The sequence below is a fragment of the Cebus imitator genome, unplaced genomic scaffold (assembly GCF_001604975.1).
Source record: "Cebus imitator isolate Cc_AM_T3 unplaced genomic scaffold, Cebus_imitator-1.0 Scaffold651, whole genome shotgun sequence".
NCBI lineage: Eukaryota > Metazoa > Chordata > Mammalia > Primates > Cebidae > Cebus > Cebus imitator.
In genome coordinates this window covers 491,087-498,558 of record NW_016107966.1, presented here as the reverse complement: position 1 = coordinate 498,558, position 7,472 = coordinate 491,087, and positions in this window count along the sequence as shown.

The following is a 7,472-nucleotide window of genomic DNA, read 5'->3' as shown; positions in this document are numbered from 1 at the left end:
CTTAGAGATAGGATTATGCTGCTGAACTTTATTTTTCTTCTTAATTTACAAAGAGCTCTCTTAACTCAAACATTCCAGTGCTTCGTTGGAATTTTCTATGTCATGCAGCCTATTACAGAGCAATTTTGAGGGGAGTTGCAACTTGACCCCTATCTTGGAGCACGATCCTAATAAAATATAGGTCTCCTGACCAGAGCTTCTTGCTCAGCTTCCTAACAGCAATGTCTTCTCTCCAGAATGGCTGCAGGAGATCAAATGACAGAGGCAGTTTTATCAGTTTGTTGTGCTGGTCTTTCACCTGCCTGAAAACTATCTTTAAATGATTGCTTTCCAAATGCAATGACACAGCAGTCTGTTTTCTAGAGACCTGAAGTTCAAATAAGCTTCTTGTGTGAAATGTTGCCCTGGTGATTCTGGAGGTGATTTAAGGTAGAAAGAGCAGTTCCCAAAGACACAGAAAGGACCAAAAATAATAGAATCTTTAAGATTTTGAAATATTAAAAAGTGAAAATGACCCACTAAGTCCACTAACCCTGCCTTGAATTGTCTCCATGTTCATCTTCCCATCTCTACACAGGATTGCAGAGAATTTGTTCTAAAAGAGAGGTTTCTGCCCATTTGGAAATTAGGTCCAATGCTCTGTCAACGTCTTAAGAATTTTCTAAATTTATCTTGTATTTATCTTTATGCAGATTTACTCTTCCACACTCGCACTCATTCTTTCATTGGCTACTAAGGGATATTCCCAGTTTGGAAAGTAATTCATTTCTTGTTGCTACAACAAACAAACCTAATGGTTAAATTATTTTCTTACCACAAGAAAAATTAATCATGATAACCTAGGGCATAAATCTTGATTTTGGGTTTTTTGAACCTATGGAAAACATAGTCTTGTGAAAGGTGACTTGAATTCTCCCTGAGTTCAACTTCTTCGTCTTCCTGGCATTGTGGAATGGTGGGAAGAGAAAGAGAGCTGAAGTCAGAAGCCTCAAATCCCAACTCTGTTTTTATAAGCTACATCATCACAGTTTATATTATTCTTAATTTATAGCTCCAGTCTCTTTGTCTGTAAAATGTTAAGAAGCATACCTATATTTGTTACCGATAATCAGGTAACAAATAAGGAAACTACTTTATAAACAGTAAAACATTGTAAACACTGTGTTTTTTTGTAGAGTTTACTACAAGATACCCCATGTTAGCTTGTTTGGGGTCCTCCCTGAGCCGCTGTCCATCTTCCCTCGTCTCTCTTTCCCCAGCTTTCTCTCTCCTTTTTCTAGTAACATTCCTCCATGGAATGTTACTGTAGCAGAGTTCCCAGAAATGGCACAAAAACTAAAAATGCAGCCAAAGGAGAAAGTAATAACAGTATACAGAGACCTTCCAGCTACAAAACACATTTTTAAGGGTGCTATAAGAATGGGCAAAGAGGGAGCAAGAGGAAAAAGCAGATTGGAGAAGCCAGTGACAAGAAAGCAGGAGATGCGGAGAAGGAAGAGTAACGCAGGCAGGAAAGAGTCAACTAGAAAGAAAGAGAATACACATCACTCCCAAATGTCTGAGCTCAGTTGGGAAAGGACGTTAGAGGGCTGCATAATGCCAATAAATAATAAAAGTACATAAAAGGGAGTTTGTATAGAAAAGAGAAAAGTAAGCACAACAGAACACCATTCTTTTCCAGGAGTGGGTATCAGGTAGCACTGCAGGTAGGCACTGTGATAAACTAAAATTATGAGGCAGTATAAACTGCCAGGAAGAGTTTAATAGGAGTATGTGATTCCTACAGCTAATTACTAGAAAGAAAATGTAATCACTGTTATATTTGTATTGCAGGTAAAGTTATACTGTGACCAATAAAATATAGAAAAGATTTGCCTAAAATGCAAATGCTCTGTGCACATGAGGGAGCATGTGTAGGAAGTTAATTTGGAGCAACACACATTCCCATCTACATGCTTCCCACCTCCGTGGAATAAAGTGGCACTCTGCAGAAGCTCAGAAGTGGGTCTTTGGTAGATACCAGGTGTGGAAATTGGAAAAATGAAGGGGCTGGAGGAGGAATCACCACTAAGACTTGAGCTGGGATTCACAGAGGCAAGAGTGGTCTACATGGAACAGCAATCCTGTTAAGGACTAGACTCTCTAGTGGAATTTCTTGAGAAGGATAATTGCTAATACCTAGTCTACCTTATAATTAAAGAGAGCCACATAAGCGCACATGCAGACCTAGGCTCCTATGTAAAGATTACCAACCAATCCTCAACCTTCTGACACACATATATAAAGTGTCTTTCTTTGAACCTGGGTAAAGGCAGTAGCAGACCATATTACATCCTGGTCTTTTACACTCACAAGACTGTTTCAGAACCTAACATTAGGGGTAGAAACCAGGATAGTGAGCTAATGTTGGGAGCTACATATTCTACATCTTCAAGCTTCTCAGATAACAAAACCATAGAGGAGGTGAACTATATCTGTTTTCACATTCCTGAAGTATCCCATGACTCATCCCTTTCTTTTTTCTTAATTGTTCCTTCTCTTTCATATCACATCCATCTCATCTCAGACGAACCTAATCTCTTACCCCAGTGTGAACACCACAAAGAGTCTTTCCATGTAGTGTTGTTTTGAGATTCACCAGGTTGATTTCACTTCTGCTTTGGCTGCTCTGAAACCAACCACTTTATGCAAAATTGAATGTAGGTGCTTTATCTAAAGGTTAGGCAAGGTGCTAGTGAAGAGAGGCCCTCTTCTGTTAGCTGGGGAAGACTGGACTTTCTCTCCCAAGTAGTTCAGGTAAACGCCTTGCTTCCAGGCCTCTAGGCAGCTTTCAAAGCCATCAGTTCTCTGCTTATGCTCAGTGGCCAACAGAAAGAAAAAACAAACAAACAAAATTCCAGGCTATCCCATGGGCCTCAAAACTAGGACTTCATGACTTCTGAGGTCTGACCTGACTTGCAGGTTCAGAATCCTAAAGCGGTAACTTCTATTGTCATGTTCATTTGAACAAGTTAAGCAACTTTTATGTTGCCAGTCTCTGAAGTCATTGTGTAAGGGAAAGCATGCAGAGAGAATGAAAACCTTTTGCCCTGAGGAAAAAACTCTTCAGCTTCCACTTTGAATACACCCAGCGAGACTGAGCAAGAAAACATCTTTCATAACTACTTGCTGGGTGTTATAACAGAAGTGAGGGATAGGTTCTTTGTCTAAATCAGGGCTGTTCTGGTTTTAAGGCAAGAAGGCATGCTGGATACAGTGGCTCACACCTGTAATTCCAGCACTTTGGAAGGCTGAGGTGGGCCAATCACCTGAGGTCAGGAGTTCGAGACCAGCCTGGCCAGCATGGGGAAGCCCTGACTCTACTAAAAATACAAAAAAATTACCTGGGTGTGGTGGCAGGTGACTGTAATCCCAGCTACTCAAGAGGCTGAGGCACGAGAATGGCTTGAACCTGAGAGGTGGAAGTTGGCACTATTGCATTCCAGCCTAAGCCCTAACCTTAACCCTAACCTGGGAGACTGGAGCCTGGAGCCTGGGCGACAGAGTGAGACTCTTGTCTGAAAACAAACAAACAAAAAAGCAAATGTAGGATAGCCAGTCCTGCACTTAATAAACACTCAACTTTGGAAAAACTGGTACACAGTGCCTTTTATGTCATAGGGCAAAAGGGGTTTATCTATCTGCTTGTGTGGGAAAATTCCAAACAAATTTTATGTACATATCAATTACCAAATAAAATACCCTAAAAACAGTCCATCACATTTCTCCTTTTGTCTTGGTTTTCCAAATAGGCAGTGAGGTTGCTGGGCATGGTGGTGCATGTCTGTAGTCCCAACTACTTGGGAGGCTGAGGTGGGAGAATCAGTTGAGCCCAGAAGTTCAAATCCAGCCTGAGCAATATAACTAGACCCCTAAAAAATGGGAAAAAATACCCTAAATATTATTAAATTGATCTGTTTACCTACAATTTTGAAAATTCCTTGGTTGAAACTGTAACCAAGAAAGCCAGATTTTGATGAGATTTTTAAAAAAATAGGTAGCTAGATTTTATTCTCACTTTTAGTAGTTCCCCATAGCATAAATACACTCCTAACATTACATTCATGCTTCATTACTTGACTGTTGTCTTTTTGCTCTTGATTTAATGAGTTTATATTTTAAAGTTCCTATTTCTTTTATTGTGTCTATCCCTTACCTAATTTGGAAGAATAAAGAACATACAGAAGAAAATTTTTTTCTTGTTTTGTTTTGTTTTTTTTTTTGAGATGGAGTCTCACTGTTGCCCAATCTGGACTGCAGTGGCATGATCTTGGCTCACTGCAACCTTTGTCTCCCAGATTCAAGCATTTCTCCTGCCTCATCCCCACAAGTAGCCAGGATTACAGGTGCGTGCCACCACACCAGGCTAATATTTTTAGTAGGGACGAGGTTTCACCATGTTGGCCAGTCTGGACTCAAACTCCTGCCCTCAGGCGATCTGCATGCCTTGGCCTCCCAAAGTGCTGAGATTACAGACATGAGCCACTGTTCTCAGCCTAAATATACTATTTTAAAATAACAATAATGGTTATGGTTTCCAATCAATGAAAAGACTTTTTCTCTTTGCTATGAAGTGAATATTTGTGTGTCCCCACCCTGTGGGGACATTTATATGTTGAAGCCTAATTCCCAATGTAATGGTATCTAATCCCCCTCCCAGAGGTACCTCTGGGAGATGATTAGGTCATGACGGGGGGAGCCCTCATTAATGGAATTAGTACCTTGTAAGAAGAAACTCTAGTATAGAGTTTGCTGCTTCTGTCTCTCTTTGCTTTCCACCATGTGAGGGTACAATGAGAAGATGGTAATCTGCAAACCAAGAAGCAGGCCCTCACCGGATACTTGGCACCTTGATTTTGGACTTCCCAGCCTCCAGAACTGTGAGAAATAAACATTTGTTTTTAAGCCACCTAGTCTATGGTATATTTGTTACAGTATAACAAATATACAGTATAACAAATATATTTGTTACAGTATAACAAATAAACCATATATACAGTATATGGTATATTACAGTATATGGTATAACGAATATACCATATATATAGTATGACAAATATATATAACAAACTGACTAAGACACTCCTATTCCAAACATATACAAATAATACAAAATATAACAACAAAAAATAAAATACATGGATGAGTTCAAAAACAAGAAAGGTAAATCTCTAGATGCCAAAAATGAAGCAGAAACTAAAAGCCATAAAAAGATGTGAGTGAGTGGCAAGGCAGCCAATCTGTACCTTTCCATGAATCAGAAAATAGACCAACTCCCTGAGCAAATTCACCCATGGGTTCAGGAATTGGTGAGTAGAGTTCAGGCTTGATATTACCCCCGTACACCATTTTGCCTATGTGCCTTGATGTAGGATATAACTGACTTACCTGTGCCTAGCATCCCTGACCAGTGAGAGCAGAAGCTACATCACTCAGAGGGGTTTTGAAATTGGAAGTGGGCCTTTGGTGCTGAATGATGAAGTTTAAATGCATATATGTAGAGAGGATACTAAATCTTAAGTCCACAAAAGACAGAGAACTGATTGTACACTCATGTTTATAGCTGCATTATTTGTAACAGCCAAAAGGTAGAAGTAACCTAAATGTCCATAAATGAAGGTATAGATAAATAAAATGTGATGTATACATACAGTGGAATGCTTTTCAGTCGTAAAAAGGAAGGAAATTCTGACATATGCTATAACATGGATGAACCTTGAGTATAGTATGCTAAATGAAATAAGCCAGTCACACACACACACACAAACACTATAATGATTCCACTTCTCTGAGGTATTTACAGTAGTCAAATTCTTTAAGACAGAAAGTAGAATAGTGAATGCCAATGCCAGTGGAGGAGGGAGAAATGGGGTTATTGTTTCAGGGGGATGGGATTTCAGGTTGAGAAGATGAAAACTTTGGAGATAGATGGTGGTGATGGTAGCACAACAATGTGAATATACTTAATGCCACTGAACTTTACATTGAAAAAGAAGGTGAAGATGGCAAAATACAAAAATGTATTTTGCCACAATTTTTAAAAATTAAAAAAGTCATAAATAAATAATTTTTAGTGAGACCATAATTTTTGTAAAAGATAAGGAGCTTTTCAGGCAGCTCTGCTGCGGAAAAAAAGAAAAAAAAAAGAATATATTAAAAAAAAATGATAAGGAGCTGGAACCAAAGTCCCCATATAATTCTAGGAGCCACAAGGGTGCTCTTGAAGTAAACCAGGAAGCAAGTACTATGGTCCTCAGCAAGAGAAGTAGCAAGGAATACTGCTGAAATGAATCAAATGAATTCAAAGAAGTCAGAAGCACAGACCAGTATCAGTCATGGACAAAAGATCTGAATTCACACTACCTGTAAGGTGTAGGAACTCTAAGTAGAAAAATGCACATGAAAAGAGGTCCAAATACAATGTTTCTTACAGGGACAGAGACAGGGAAACATAAAACTTCCTGAGACCCCCCTCCCAACCCAGGGCACAAGAGACTCCCCTATGAAACAACCAACTACAGATGAACTCAAAGCCAGAACTTACAGATCACATGCAGAAACCTCTCTGGGCAAGAGAAAAAGTACATTGCATATCTTCCATTTGCCGCTGTAGATCCACTCTCCACTATTCTACATCTTCTATTGCTGGAGGCAGACCTACATGGACACATCAGTGAGTTCTCATGTCCTCTGGCCTCTTGTTGGATTCAGCCAATGGGAAAAACCCTAGCAGAAGATTGGAGAGTGGGATCAGTTTTATTCCCCAGTTGACACTCTCTTAGCTGTTGGCTGTGTCCCTCAGCAGAAGGTCATTGCACCTCTCAAGGTGATCTTCGCTTCATGAATTGCTTTCAGATTCTACACACTTCTTCCTATCCTCGCCTTTTCAGGTCAAGGAGTAGTAATGGCTCCATTGCAACTATTTCCAGGTTATTGCACTATCCTCTGTGGCCACACTACACCCTGCTCACACCTCCGTAAATGGTTCCTTTGTAGATAAACCACAGTGGAATCAAACGAATTTTAGTACTTTATCTATTTTCTGTTAGGAATCTGATGAAATAATCATAAACAGGACATGGGGGAATTTGAAATTTAAGAGCTAGAAATTTTTTAAATAAGCAGAAATAGACTTTAAAAAGAGTAGATTCAAACCCATAAAAATAATAAAAATTTTAAAAATAAATAAATAAATTTTTTTCTTTTTCTTTTTTGAGATGGAGTTTCACTCCTGTTGCCCAGGCTGGAGTGCAATGCTGTGATCTCAGCTCACTGCAACCTCCGCCTCCTGGGTTCAAGCAATTATCCTGCCTCAACCTTCCAAGTAGCTAGAATTACAGGCGCCCACCAGCACGCCTAGCTAATTTTGTATTTTTTTTTTTTTTAGTAGAGACAGGGTTTCGCCATGTTGGCCAGACTGGTCTCAAACTCCT